Genomic DNA, 13,352 nt, shown 5'->3' on the forward strand with positions numbered 1-13,352 from the left:
GAAGTCCACAGTCAACGCAGCATCTACCAGGACATTTTGGAGCACTTCATGCTTCCTTCTGCTGACAAGGTTTATGGAGATGCTGATTTCATTTTCCAGCAGGACTTGGCACCTGCCCACACTGCCAAAGGTACAAAAAGCTGGTTCAATGACCATGTGTTACTGTGCTTGATTGGCCTGCAAACTTGCCTGACCTGAACCCCATAGAGAATCTATGGGGTATTGTCAAGAGGAAGATGAGAGACACCAGACCCAACAATGCAGATGACCTGAAGGCCGCTATCAAAGCAACCTGGGCTTCCATTACACCTCAGCAGTGCCACAGGCTGATCACCTCCATGCCACGCCGCACTGATGCAGTAATTCATGCAAAAGGAGCCCCAACCAAGTATTGAGTACATGTACAGTAAATGAACATACTTTCCAGAAGGCCAACAATTCACTAAAAATGTTTTTTTTTTTATTGGTCTTATGAAGTATTCTAATTTGTTGAGATAGTGAATTGGTGGGTTTTTGTGAAATGTGAGCCAAAATCATCACGATTAAAAGAACCAAAGACATAAAACTACTTCAGTCTGTGTGCATTGAATTTATTTAATACACGAGTTTCACAATTTGAGTTGAATTACTGAAATAAATGAACTTTTTCATGACATTCTAATTTATTGAGATGCACCTGTATAAGATACCTTAAAAAACCTGAATAAATAGTAAATGAACATGTTCTAACAAAAAGTGCAAAGTAACAAGTACAAAAATAGAAAAATGCTCAAAGAACTTGTATAGAGATTTTTCCATCTACAGATTTTTTTCCTGACCATCTTTTCTCTGTAAATTAAAGGTGCACTGTATTGCTGAGAAACACAATCACTACTTAGCAGTCAGATGTCCGTAGCACAAAGGCACAGATCCTTAAACAAGGCCATATCTGCAGAAGAAACTTTGTTTGGAGTAGGTATACGATAAATAGCACAGCCACATGCGGGGGTACTTAACTTAACTTCTTAACTTCCTTTATTTAAAGGAATACAACTACTAATAATTACTAAAGTGGTGGTGCCACCTACAGGCACCATGGGGAATGACAGTATCACATACATAACTCATACATCTCATTCCCTCTTAAATCAAGAAACAAACTCCAAAGCATTTTCAAAATCACAAACATTACACATTTATTTATTCTACTCTATAGGTAGAGGGTAGACTGCCTCTTGCCTCGAGCCAGATCGGGAATTATTCTTTCCCATGTCAGAACAGGCTCACTAACATAACTAATTACAGTTCAATCCAGCAGCTTCCATAGTCCTATAATGTCAGACAGTTGGGTGGTTTAATCACTCTGGCTGGATAACGTCTGACCTGCGCTGGTGGAATGTTGAGTTTGCCATGCTTTGTCTGAGACTTTGCTGATGTGTCGCCGTTAACATCTTGTTCCTTTGTTGGTGGTGTAGATTAAGTGGTATTTACAGAGATCTGCACCGGAACAGACACATTCTTGTTATCAGGTAATTCTGTCAACTGAGTTCAGCTGTTTGGTTTGGCATGGACAAAAGTTGATCAGCATGACGCCTCCATTCCTCAGAATCCTACATCCACAGTATAAGATACTGGACCACTTTGAGCCGTGACCACTCCTGATGTCCATCTCTCTCTTCTCCTGTAATCACGAGCCAGCACAACATCACCTACTCCAAACTGTCTCTGCTTTGAACGACCAGCTCAGCGGAGAACCTGAGAGGTCTGTGAGAGTCGCACAGCAGCTGTCACACTGGGTTTTAAGGCATCAAGACGTGTGCGCAACTGGCGTCCCAAAAACAACAGGGAAGGGGACTCTTTTGTCGTTGGATGTGGTGTATTGCGGTACGTCAGCAAGAATGTTTCAAGCCGTTTCTGAAGAGTAGAAGAGCCCTTAGAAGCCTTCAGTGCTTGTTTTAGCGACTGAACAAACCTCTCAGCTTGCCCGTTAGTTACCAGATGATATGGGCAGAACGGATATGTTTCACATGGTTTTCTCAAACTCCTGAGAGACAAATTGTGGTCCATTGTCGCTCACAAGGACTTCAGGTAGACCATAAAGACTGAAGAGGTTCCTCAAAACTTTAATTGTTTTTTCTGTATACAACCATAACAAATATTTGTGAAAACTTGCAGGGCAAGTAGGTAGGATGCAAAGACACATACAGCAATTCAACGTCTCTAGTGCACAGTCTTTCTCTGACCTGAACATTTTTACAATATCTGGGATTCACATATAAACAAACCCCCCCACCTCGTGACATACCAGTCACACCAGCATCTCTATCGAGACGCACAGGCACACCAAACCCGTCGATGGCCACTTTGTTGTCCAAATCTCGTTCCGAGAGCCATGTTTCAGTGATCACTAATGAACACGCATCTCTGAATTCATGTTGAAATCGTACATGAGATTGCAAGTACAAGTCATCAATTTTATTACGGAGAGATTGTGCGTTTGATAGGATGATAGAAGGTAGAGAGAATGCGGTAAAGAGACTGTATCCTCAGTCTTTTGCTTGCTCCACCATGCTTACCTCGCTTCCTTGACTTGTAAGGCAGCTCGCCAGAGGGTTTACCTTCTCCAATTGACTGTTCAGCAAAACAGCTGAGATCAGGAAAAGTAAAATCCAAAGGAAGTTCATTAGCTTGAAAAGTATTCCATTGCAGGAGAAAATCTCTGCTGTACTGGATACACACTGGATTAGGCCGAATAGGCAGCCCATTCTTCATCTCACTCAGAGTTTCCGCCAAATTAAACGCCGTCCACAACAGGAATAAAACTGTCCATTCCATATTACCTTCCTTATAACCATTATAACACGAAAAAAATAAAAATAAAATATATAATAACACAATAAAAAATAAAATAAAACAAACACAAGACTCCAAACATAGACTTGCCGCCATTTGCTGCATGCACATGCACCCTAAGATGTTTATATTATGCATTTAGATTAATAGTACCCACTGCAAAATCATAGGGGGTGGCCCCTGGAAGTGTGGAGCTGATGAGTTTTGATTCCTGTTTTCTGTAGAGTTTCCAGTTTCTCTCAGCACCTCCTGAATCTACAGATGTAAATGATGATCTCTTCAGTTCTCTCTTCTCTTTAGTCTCACGTTGGATATCAGTGGCACTGACAGGGAGCTTCTTTTTATTGTTCTCTTTCTTTTTTACAGCATACTTTTCTCTCTGTGTTCCACTTGTAATGGCAGACGGGTAAGACCATCAGCATTTGCGTGATGTTCAGCTCTTTTGTACTCGATGATGTAGTTGTGCGCAGATAAAAGTAATGCCCATCTTTGCATACGTGCCGTCACCATAGATGGAATTCCATTTTGTTGTCCAAAGATCATAGTAAGGGGGTGGTGATCTGTAAAAAGTGTGAATTTTCATCCGTAGAGATACTGATGGAATTTCCTGACCCCAAACACAATTGCCAGAGCCTCACGCTCAATCTGCGCATAGTTCTGTTCTGCCTTGCTAAGTGTGCACGATGCGAAAGCTATTGGATTTTCCTTCACCGCTGGGTAACATACTGTATGGGAAATGACAGCACCAATGCCATAAGGTGATATGTCACATGCAAGCCAAATTGCTTTCTGTGGGTCGTAATGTGTCAAGACATTTTATGACACTAATTGTTCATTTGCCTTTTTAAATGCAGCCTCGCAGACCACTGCCAATGTTTCCCTTTACACAGCAGGGCATTCAAAGAATTCGCTATAGTCGCCAAATTGGGCATGAATCTCCCATAATAGTTTAACAGGCCAAGGAATGATCTTAGCTGTTTGATGGGGTTGGAGCATTGACAATTGCACTTACATTTTCAGGTGACTTGTGCAAACCTTCAGCGTCAATTATGTGACCCAAGTATTCCAATGAGTCCTTGAAGAAGTCACATTTCCCTTTTTCAACATGCAAGCCAAACTCCTCCAGGCATCCAAGGACTGCATCCAGGTTTTCCAGTAGTTCAGCTTCAGTCCGCCCGGTAACAAGAATGTCATCCAGGTAGCAATGGACATTGGGAAGACCTAGTAATACTTGGTCCATAGCTCTGTGGAATATGGCTGGTGCCGAAGCGATCCTGAACGGAAGGCGCTTATACTGGAATAGCCCTTTCTGTGTGGAAATTATGAGGAACTTCCTGGACTCCTCCTCAACCCTCATTTGGAGGTAAGCATGTGACAAGTCCAGTTTGCTGAAACATTGTGCTCCCGCTAATGAAGCGAACAGGTCCTCAATACGTGGTGACGGATAGTGTTGAATGTGAAGGACGGGGTTTATCGTCACCTTAAAGTCACCACAGATGCGCACAGCTCCGTTTTTCTTTATAACTGGGACTATTGGGGTAGCCCATTCGCTGTACTGTACAGGTAACAATGCTCCCATTTCAGTGAGACAGTTCAGCTCTGCTTCAACTTTTGGACGCAGAGCATATGGAACTACTCTGGGCTGACAAAACTTGGGATTGTGTTCAGGTTTCAGTGTTATTTTAGCTTTAATGTTCTTCATTTCCCCCAGTTGTTTAGGGAAAACAGCGGCATGTTTCTGCAGAACAGCTTCTAGCATCTTCAATTTGATTGTTTTTATTTCTTTCCAGTTCAGTTTAATCTGACGCAGCCATTCTCTGCCATAATTTGGTGGATAATCCTCATGCACGACATACAATGGAAGAACAGCTGTCTGGTTGCCCATTTTTACATGAACATCAATTACACCTTCAGAGCACAATGCTTGTCCTGTATATGTTCGAAGAACAATGTCAGTTGAGCATGAGGGCAGGTGTTTCAGTATTCTGTCATAAGTCTGTTGAAATCAAAGACACTGCTGCACCCGTGTCCAGTTCATTTCAAGTGGCATTCCTTCAACTTCTGGTTTCACAATGATACTGGACTTTTCTCCTGGCTGTGACAGTTTATACAGGGCTAAATCAGAGTCTGTTTCATCATCACTACCAGCTCCACCACTTTTTCTTGTCCGCGTAGCATCAGCGTAGTTTCAGTCAACAAGCACTTTTGTGTAGCCTCACTCTTCAAGCCACACACAAATCTATTGCGAAGTACATCATCCAAATGTCCCCAAATTCACAGTGTTCTGATAGTCCTCTAAGCACTGCAACATAATGTGTCACTGACTCACTCTCCTGATTCCACTGATGGAAACGAAAGCATTCCGTGATGATCAGGGTCTTCGGAGAAAAGTGTTGCTGTAGCGTGTCTGTGATGTGCTTAAAGCTCTTCTCTCTTGGCTTGTCCGGCACAATCAGACTTCTGAGTAATCCATATGTTTTCCCTCCGATCACGCTGAGTAGCACAAGCACTTTCTTGTCGGCATCAATGCTGTTAGCTTCTACAAAGTGCTCAAATCGTTCAATACAGGTGGTCCATGCTTCGACGCTTTCATCAAAAGCTTCGATATGGCCTATAGTAACAGCCATTCTATCTAACCTAGCTCACTTTAGCTACGCAGAGAAAATAAAATAACAGTTCAGGTGTGCCTAACTACTCACAATTCACTGTGGTAGCTCCATGGAAAATTAATCCTCCTCGTCGCCAAATATGTTATGTTCTCACTATCATAACATGTAGAATACAGTATTGAATGCACTACGATAAATAACACAGCCACACACGGGGGGTACTTAACTTAACTTCTTCACTTCCTTTATTTAAAGGAACACAACTACTAATAATTACTAAAGTGGTGGAGCCACCTACAGGCACTATGGGGAATGACAGTTTCACATACATAACACAATCAATGTTGTCAGCTGGCTCTCCTGGCACGCGTTCTGTTTCACAGAGAAAAACAAAGTATAGAAAAGAATATGGGTGATGTTCTCTGCTTTCATGGCATGTTTGTGGCTGCCAAGTTTCAGCTATAGAAGCATGCAATCTCCTGTAGGTGCCGCTTGCTCGCTCACATTGGCTATTGCGGGTTTCAGATCAGAGGCATCCCGATCAAGAGTTGTAAACATCAAACATGTTTAATATTTACGATTTGAGTTCGGGGACGCTCTGTCTCGATCGGGAGCAGATAAATAATTGTAATGACACCACAGAATAGAGGATTCAGGAATGCAAATCAGGCTTAAAATCGGCCTTCAAATCGGCCTTCAAATCACCTAGCGTGCGGCCAGCTTTACCAATCATCTCAGCACTGGCTACAAATTTCAACTTATTATCAATCAAACTGCCAAGATACTTATAAGATTCCACAACTTAAATTGCCTGTCCCTTAATAACAGTATTCTGAATAACAGAAGATTTATGTCTAAAATCAATGAGCATTTATTTTGTCTTTGCAACATTTAGTTGCAAGAACGCTCTATCACACCAATGAACAAAATCATTGACTACAGGACCGTGACCATTTTCATCAGAATGAAGAAGACTAACTATAACAGAATCATCAGCGTATTTTAAAATAAACCTGTTATAATGTTGAGTTCGGCAATCATCAGAATAAAGAATGTAAAAAAGGGGAGAAAGGACACATCCCTGAGGAGACCCCACCGATGATGACATCTTTTCAGACAAATGCCCATTCACCCTTACTCGCTGTGTTCTATCTATTAAAAATCCAAAATCCACCCAACTATATTAAGATCAAGACCAAAAGTTAAAAGCTTGTCAACTAAAATGTGGGGTTGAATGGTATTAAATGCAGATAAAAAGTCCACAAATACAATTCTGGCATGTGTTTTACCTTCTTCTAAGTGTTTAAAAATCAAATTTAGCAAAGTTGCAGTGTCATCCTCTACCCCTCTACTGGCCCTATATGCAAACTGTAAAGGGTCTAGAAGATTCCCTTTATGATGTTTTTCATTAATCTTTCAAAACACTTCATAACTAAAGAAGTCAAAGCAACAGGCCTGGAATCATTTAACTCTTAAATGCTTATTGATTTTGTACAGCGCTCTCTCCCACCTTCAATACCATGACTGAGGTACCCTTGAGCAAGGCACCAAACCCCCAACTGCTCCCCGGGCGCCGCAGCAACAAAATGGCTGCCCACTGCTCCGGGTGTGCATTCACGGTGTGTGTGTGTTCACTGCTGTGTGTGTGCACTTTGGATAGGATAAATGCAGAGCACTAATTCCGAGTATGGGTCACCATACTTGGCCACATGTCACGTCACGTCAGGTCTTGTGGGTGATTATGTTTAGGAACTGGAATAACTGTAGACTGTTTCCAAATTTTTGGCACTCCCTGAAGATTGAGTGACAACTGGAAAATATAATAAAAAATAGAGCCCAGCTGCTCTGCACAAGAAATAAGTACATGACTACATATATTATCAGGACCAGGGCTTTTCCTAGCTTTAGAGTCTTTAAACATATTAACCACATCACATACATCAAAAGGAGCAGAACCATCATCACATAAATACATTTTTCTCTATAAAATTGTATTTCTCCACTTGCCTTTGCAGGTGAGACGGGTCTTGTAAATGTCCTGGAGGGAGGGGAGAGAGGCACCAACGATCTTCTCAGCTGCTCTCACTATGCGTTGAAGTGTCTTGCGGCAGGACGCGTTGCAGGCACCATACCACACAGTGATGCAGCTCGTCAGAATGCTCTCGACGGTGCCTCTGTAGAAGGTGCACATGATGGGGGCCAGGGCTCTGGCTCTTCTTAGTTTGCGGAGGAAGTAGAGACGCTGCTGTGCTTTCTTGGCCAGTGCTGCGGTGTTGTCAGCCCAGGAGAGATCCTCTGTGATGTGCACACCCAGGAACTTGGTGCTGCTCACCCTCTCCACAGTCACACCATTGACGGACAGAGGCGTATGCTGAGTGCGCACTCTCCTGAAATCAACAACAATCTCCTTCGTCTTCTCCACATTTAGAGAGAGATTGTTGTCACTGCACCGCCCGGCCAGGCAGCTCACCTCGCTCCTATAGTTTGTCTCATCTCTGTTGCTAATGAGTCCCACTACAGTCATGTCATCCTCAAACTTAATGAAGAGGTTGGAGTTATGTGACGGTGTGCAGTCGTGGGTCAGCAGAGTGACCCACGACTGACTTAACCATAAGAGACATAACCACTGACAACGTCAGTAAGTTCATCAACATTAGTGCAGGACTCCTTGAACATTTCCCAGTCTGTACAGTCATAACACCCCTGTAGGCACAAAATGGACTCATCATTCCAGTCTTTCACACGTTTAATAATTGGTTTAGTCCTCCTCAGGGCAGTACGATACTTGGCCTCAGGTGTTGTGTAGAGAGAGTGTGTGTGGACGCTGTTACTGGGAGATTGAGTGGAGTGGAGATACTGGTTTGTTAATATCACTGTCATATAAGAGCATCAGCAGGAAGGGAGACAGTGATGAGTGTTTGGATATAATGTTCAGTCCTGGAGTTTGTTCTGCACTCCCTCCGGTTTCTCATTCAGAAACAATAACATACAGACTCGTAACATATGGATTGCTCTCCCTGTGAAGTCCATCAGCAAGAGAATAGGAGTGTTTGTGGATTACAGTGTAGGAACTCTGTTCTTCTACAGCGTCTCTGACACAATGAGCCTCATCCACACAGTCCAGACCACATTCACTCAGCCGGTCTATCCTGGGTTTTATATTGGTTCTGGATCATCAGTGAAACTGCGTTGATGAATCAGAATAGACTCTTGATGTCAAAATCCAGCATTTTTCCAAAAAAATCCTGGCGCCTAAAGGGTTAATATCACTGTCATATAAGAGCATCAGCAAGAAGGGAGACAGTGATGAGTGTGTGTTTGGATATAATGTTCAGTCCTGGAGTTTGTTCTGCACTCCCTCCGGTTTCTCATTCAGAAACAATAACATACAGACTCGTAACATATGGATTGCTCTCCCTGTGAAGTCCATCAGCAGGAGAATAGGAGTGTTTGTGGATTACAGTGTAGGAACTCTGTTCTTCTACAGCGTCTCTGACACAATGAGCCTCATCCACACAGTCCAGACCACATTCACTCAGCCGGTCTATCCTGGGTTTTATATTGGTTCTGGATCATCAGTGAAACTGCGTTGATGAATCAGAATAGACTGATGAGAGATTCTACCTCAAAAATTAGTAACAGTGAGATGTTATAGAGTCTCTTCATGACATTAATACTGCAGATTAACTTCTGTCAGTGAAATAACCTGAATCAGAATAAATGTGTGTAATAAATCCTCATATAGACGGTAATATCAGTGTGTGCGTGAGTTCTGCTGAGTGACCATGTGTTTCGGTACTTTTCTCAACCTACAGTTGTGTTGATCGAAATCAGTCGTTTAGTTTTTATTTTAGTGTAACAATGTTTATTATTATCAATCGAAATGACTTTTCAGTTCAAATGATCACACACAGTCAATAAATCCTTTTTATTATTCACCTCATGCAGCTCCGGCCCTTTTCAGTGTTTTATTTGTTTTGTCACGGTATGAATGGGTAGCGAAGACTCGAGTGCAATAAATGGATTTATTAAACCAAAAATAAGGGAAGGGTGGGTTGAGCCAGGGAGGGTCGGGAGGCCCAGGAATCCTGGCAGATGACCAGGGGGAATGGGAGGGTTGCACCAGGGGAGCACCCGTCTATATTGACCCCCGTCGGACAGCCAGGGTGGTGCGGGTGGGACAGACCAGGGCGGTTCAGGATAAAAACAATTGCCTTAATGGCCACCTTGGCCAGGATCGGGCAGTCAAAGAGTTCAGGGACGGCCTCCATCTCGGGAACATAGTGAGCAGCCACCGCCGCCTCGGAAATCTTATGAGCGGGAACCACCACCACCGCGGGAGCCTTGTGAGCGGGCACTGCCACCTCGGGAACCTTGTGAGCAAGCACCGTTGCCTCAGGGGAACTGTGAGCGGGCACCGCCGCCTCAGGGGAACTGTCAGTGGGAACCGCCTCCTCGGGAGCTTTGTGAGCAGGCACCGCCACCTCAGGGGGAACCTGAGCGGGCACCGCCGCCTCAGGGGAACTGTCAGTGGGAACCGCCTCCTCGGGAGCTTTGTGAGCAGGCACCGCCACCTCAGGGGGAACCTGAGCGGGCACCGCCGCCTCGGGAGGATCATGGGCGGGCACCGCCGCCTCGGGAAGACTATCAGCGGGAACCGCCGACTTAAGAACCTTGTGAGCGGGCACCACTGCCTCGGGAAGACTGTCAGTGGGGACCGCCGCCTTAGGAACCTTGTGAGCGGGCACCGCCAACTCAGGGGGTTCCTGAGTGGGCACCGCCGCCTCGGGAGGATCGTGAGCGGGCACCGCCACCTCGGGAAGACTATCAGCGGGAACCACCGCCTCGGAAGGAGCCAGTCTTGGAATGCCAGCTGCCCATACCGATCTCATGGGTGGATCCTCCAGCTTGCGCGCCAGCCCAGGAAAGCCAGGGAGTGAATGAAAAGTTCTGCACGCTGTTAACACAACAGGGTTAGGAGTGACTGGGACCGCCGACTGGGCAGAACGGCTGGTCAGCTCCTCCATCTCCAGCTCTAGCTCCCTTTGGGCCATCACGTGGTCCACTAGATCCCAGTAGAACCACGTCCTGAGATCACCCAGCCCGTTCCAGCTGACAGGTTTATCCAAGCCTGCCAGATAGAAACAATTCAGAGTTGCAGCAGTGAGCCCTAGCCCTTGGGCTGCGTCGTAGAGGGCTTCCGCGTACAAACCCAACGGACGGCCACTCCGTTGGCAGAGACGCAGTCTCCAGGCTAGGGCTTGCTTGGAATGGTCGAGGCGCTGCTTCATGTTCGTGAAAAAATAGAAAGAATAATCCTCCATTGTGCTGAGTCTTCTTGTGGCTGATGTGTTCTGTCAGGGTATGAATGGGTAGCGAAGACTCAAGTGCAATAAATTGATTTATTAAACCAAAAATATAAAATATATTTAAAAAAAAGGATAAAAGCAGAATGATAAATATAAACAGGGAAAATACCGGGAACAGGCAGGAACAGGGTAATGGGCAGGCATACAAACACATCAGAGACACATCAGCCCAGGACAGCAAACAAAGGGAGCATAAGTAGGGAACCGAATTACAAATTAATAAGGGAAAACAGCTGGAAGCAAATTAATCAATGAACAGATAACGAGAGGGGCGGGGTAACAGGATAGACATGAGCATATGGCACGAATAACAAAACAAACGCCATGTGCTCATAAGAAAGACAGACAGTAGGCGCATTTCCATTACAGATTTGCGCAAAACTTTGGTGATAAAAAAGTATTGCGAAATGACGGCGTTTCCACTAACCAATGTTATACGGCTAAAACGTAACCTTTTGCCTCTCGCGATAAGTCATGGCAACGGATTTTGGTGGGATTTCGACGGATTTTGGCTATATTTATTCAAAGGAGGCTTATGCTTGTATCTTTACAGAAGCAGCAAAGAGAGCCACTTCAGAAACGTGCGTGGCACGGCTGGAATAAACCATAGACTGTATAAAAACATAAACACAAGCATTGCGTGGCCGCAATCAGCTTCGGTGACCGTATCAGAGCCACACTGCACCGCAGACGTGTGCAGTGTAAATTGTCTAAGCATTAATAGTAGGGAAAGCCCCTTATACTGGAGCGCGGCTACTTATGAAGTGTTTCTTGGAGGTTATAGTACATTGAAGAATGATCATATGACTTTTTAAATAAGCCATGTGACCTGTAAATGCGAAACAGCCGTTTCTATTGCAGTTTTGCGAATTATTCCTTTTTCGCATTGCCTGAAAAACCACCTAATGCGAGCGTAAAAACTTTTTTGCGATATATGGGCGTTTTTGCGAAATTGACGTGTTTCCATTAGGCGTATTTTCAATTCTCAATTTCAATTTGCACAATTTGAAGGGTAATGGAAACGCACCTACTGACGTAAGACATGAGCGCCCGGTGAGAGAATGAACACTTCAACCGTGCGCTCACACTGAAGGACAATACATGGAGCACGAGTGTCTGAACCCCAGCACGCAAACCAAATCCGAACTTGAATCCAGTGCCGAGACCCAAACACCACGCTCCGCACCAACAACAAGTCACAAAGACGAGAGGGAACACGGCTCGAGCCCGCCCGAACACCGCGCTCACAAATCAGAACCCATAGGGAAGAGCACGTAGCTTGAGTGAGCATGAAACCACGCCCCCTCACACAGACAGGACACAGGGACTGTCAGAGCCCTGTCACCAAATTACCAAATAATCCAGATCGCTGTGTTTCTCCTGTCTTCTGGCGTCAAGAGCCGCTGTTTTTATTGTCGTACATTTAGCTGTTAACCTCAGAATTTATTTGTATTTTTAGGTTAAAGCTTGTTAATAATTTGTATTTCAGTTTTTCTTGATTGCTAACACACTATAAATGATTCATCTGACCCAATTTCCCAAACCATTTGTAACAAGTGCCCTCAACATAAGCTGGAGCAATGGACCAGTTTCTAGGTTAGTGGAGAACAGAATTAATACTGGCAGTAAATGAATCACAAAGTCATGTGAGGAATATACTCAAAAAATATGTATTGTAATTGAACAATCACCTGAATGGCATGAAGCAAAATTTGAAACAACAACAACAATAATAAAAATAAAATGATACACAAAATATGAATTCTCTGTTGTCTTTGGTTTTCTTCTCTTATTCCTTTTAAGATTTATTTTCTCTCCATGTTTTTCTTACACAATTTAATGTAAGTTATCTATGCTATCTCTGTGTACGTAGATTTTAGTAAGACTTTTATTTGACTTAGCTGTACTTTGAACAACTCTTCTGAGTTTGCAACTTTAACATTTTCCGTTTCAACAATATCCATGTTTCTTTGAACTAACGTAAACTCAGGTCTGTATAATCTGAATTTTTTTTTATTTATTTTTTTCAGGAACTTTATAAACCCATTCAGAAGATGTTTACTACCACTGTTCTCCTGGCTGGCTCGCCAAGATTTGTGTAACAAGTGCCCTCAACATAAGCTGGAGCAATGGACCAGTTTATTTTTATTATTTTTTATTATCTGTGTCTTGCCATGTCACTGTCATTCTATTGTGCTGTGGAAGCTTCTGTCACCAAAACAAATGATCCATATGTGTAAACAAACCTAGCAATAAAGCTCTTTCTGATTCTGATTCTTCTCAGTAGTCTTTTGGTGCTTTTCCACTGCATGGTACGGATCGGGGGTGTACACAGTTTCCACTGTGTACAGTACCTAGTATCTGGTACTTTTTTAGTACCACCTTGGTTGAGGTTCCAAGCAAGCCGTACCAATACTAAAACGTGACGTGTAAACACTGCAGATCACTGACTGGTCAGAGAGAATCGTCAATACCAGCGTCATTGGATTTGCGACACAAAACTGAACTGAGCTGGATGATGACATCACTGAATTGAATGATG

This window comes from Sinocyclocheilus grahami, unplaced genomic scaffold (genome assembly GCF_001515645.1).
Source record: "Sinocyclocheilus grahami isolate Dianchi unplaced genomic scaffold, SAMN03320097.WGS_v1.1 scaffold612.1, whole genome shotgun sequence".
Classification (NCBI taxonomy): domain Eukaryota; kingdom Metazoa; phylum Chordata; class Actinopteri; order Cypriniformes; family Cyprinidae; genus Sinocyclocheilus; species Sinocyclocheilus grahami.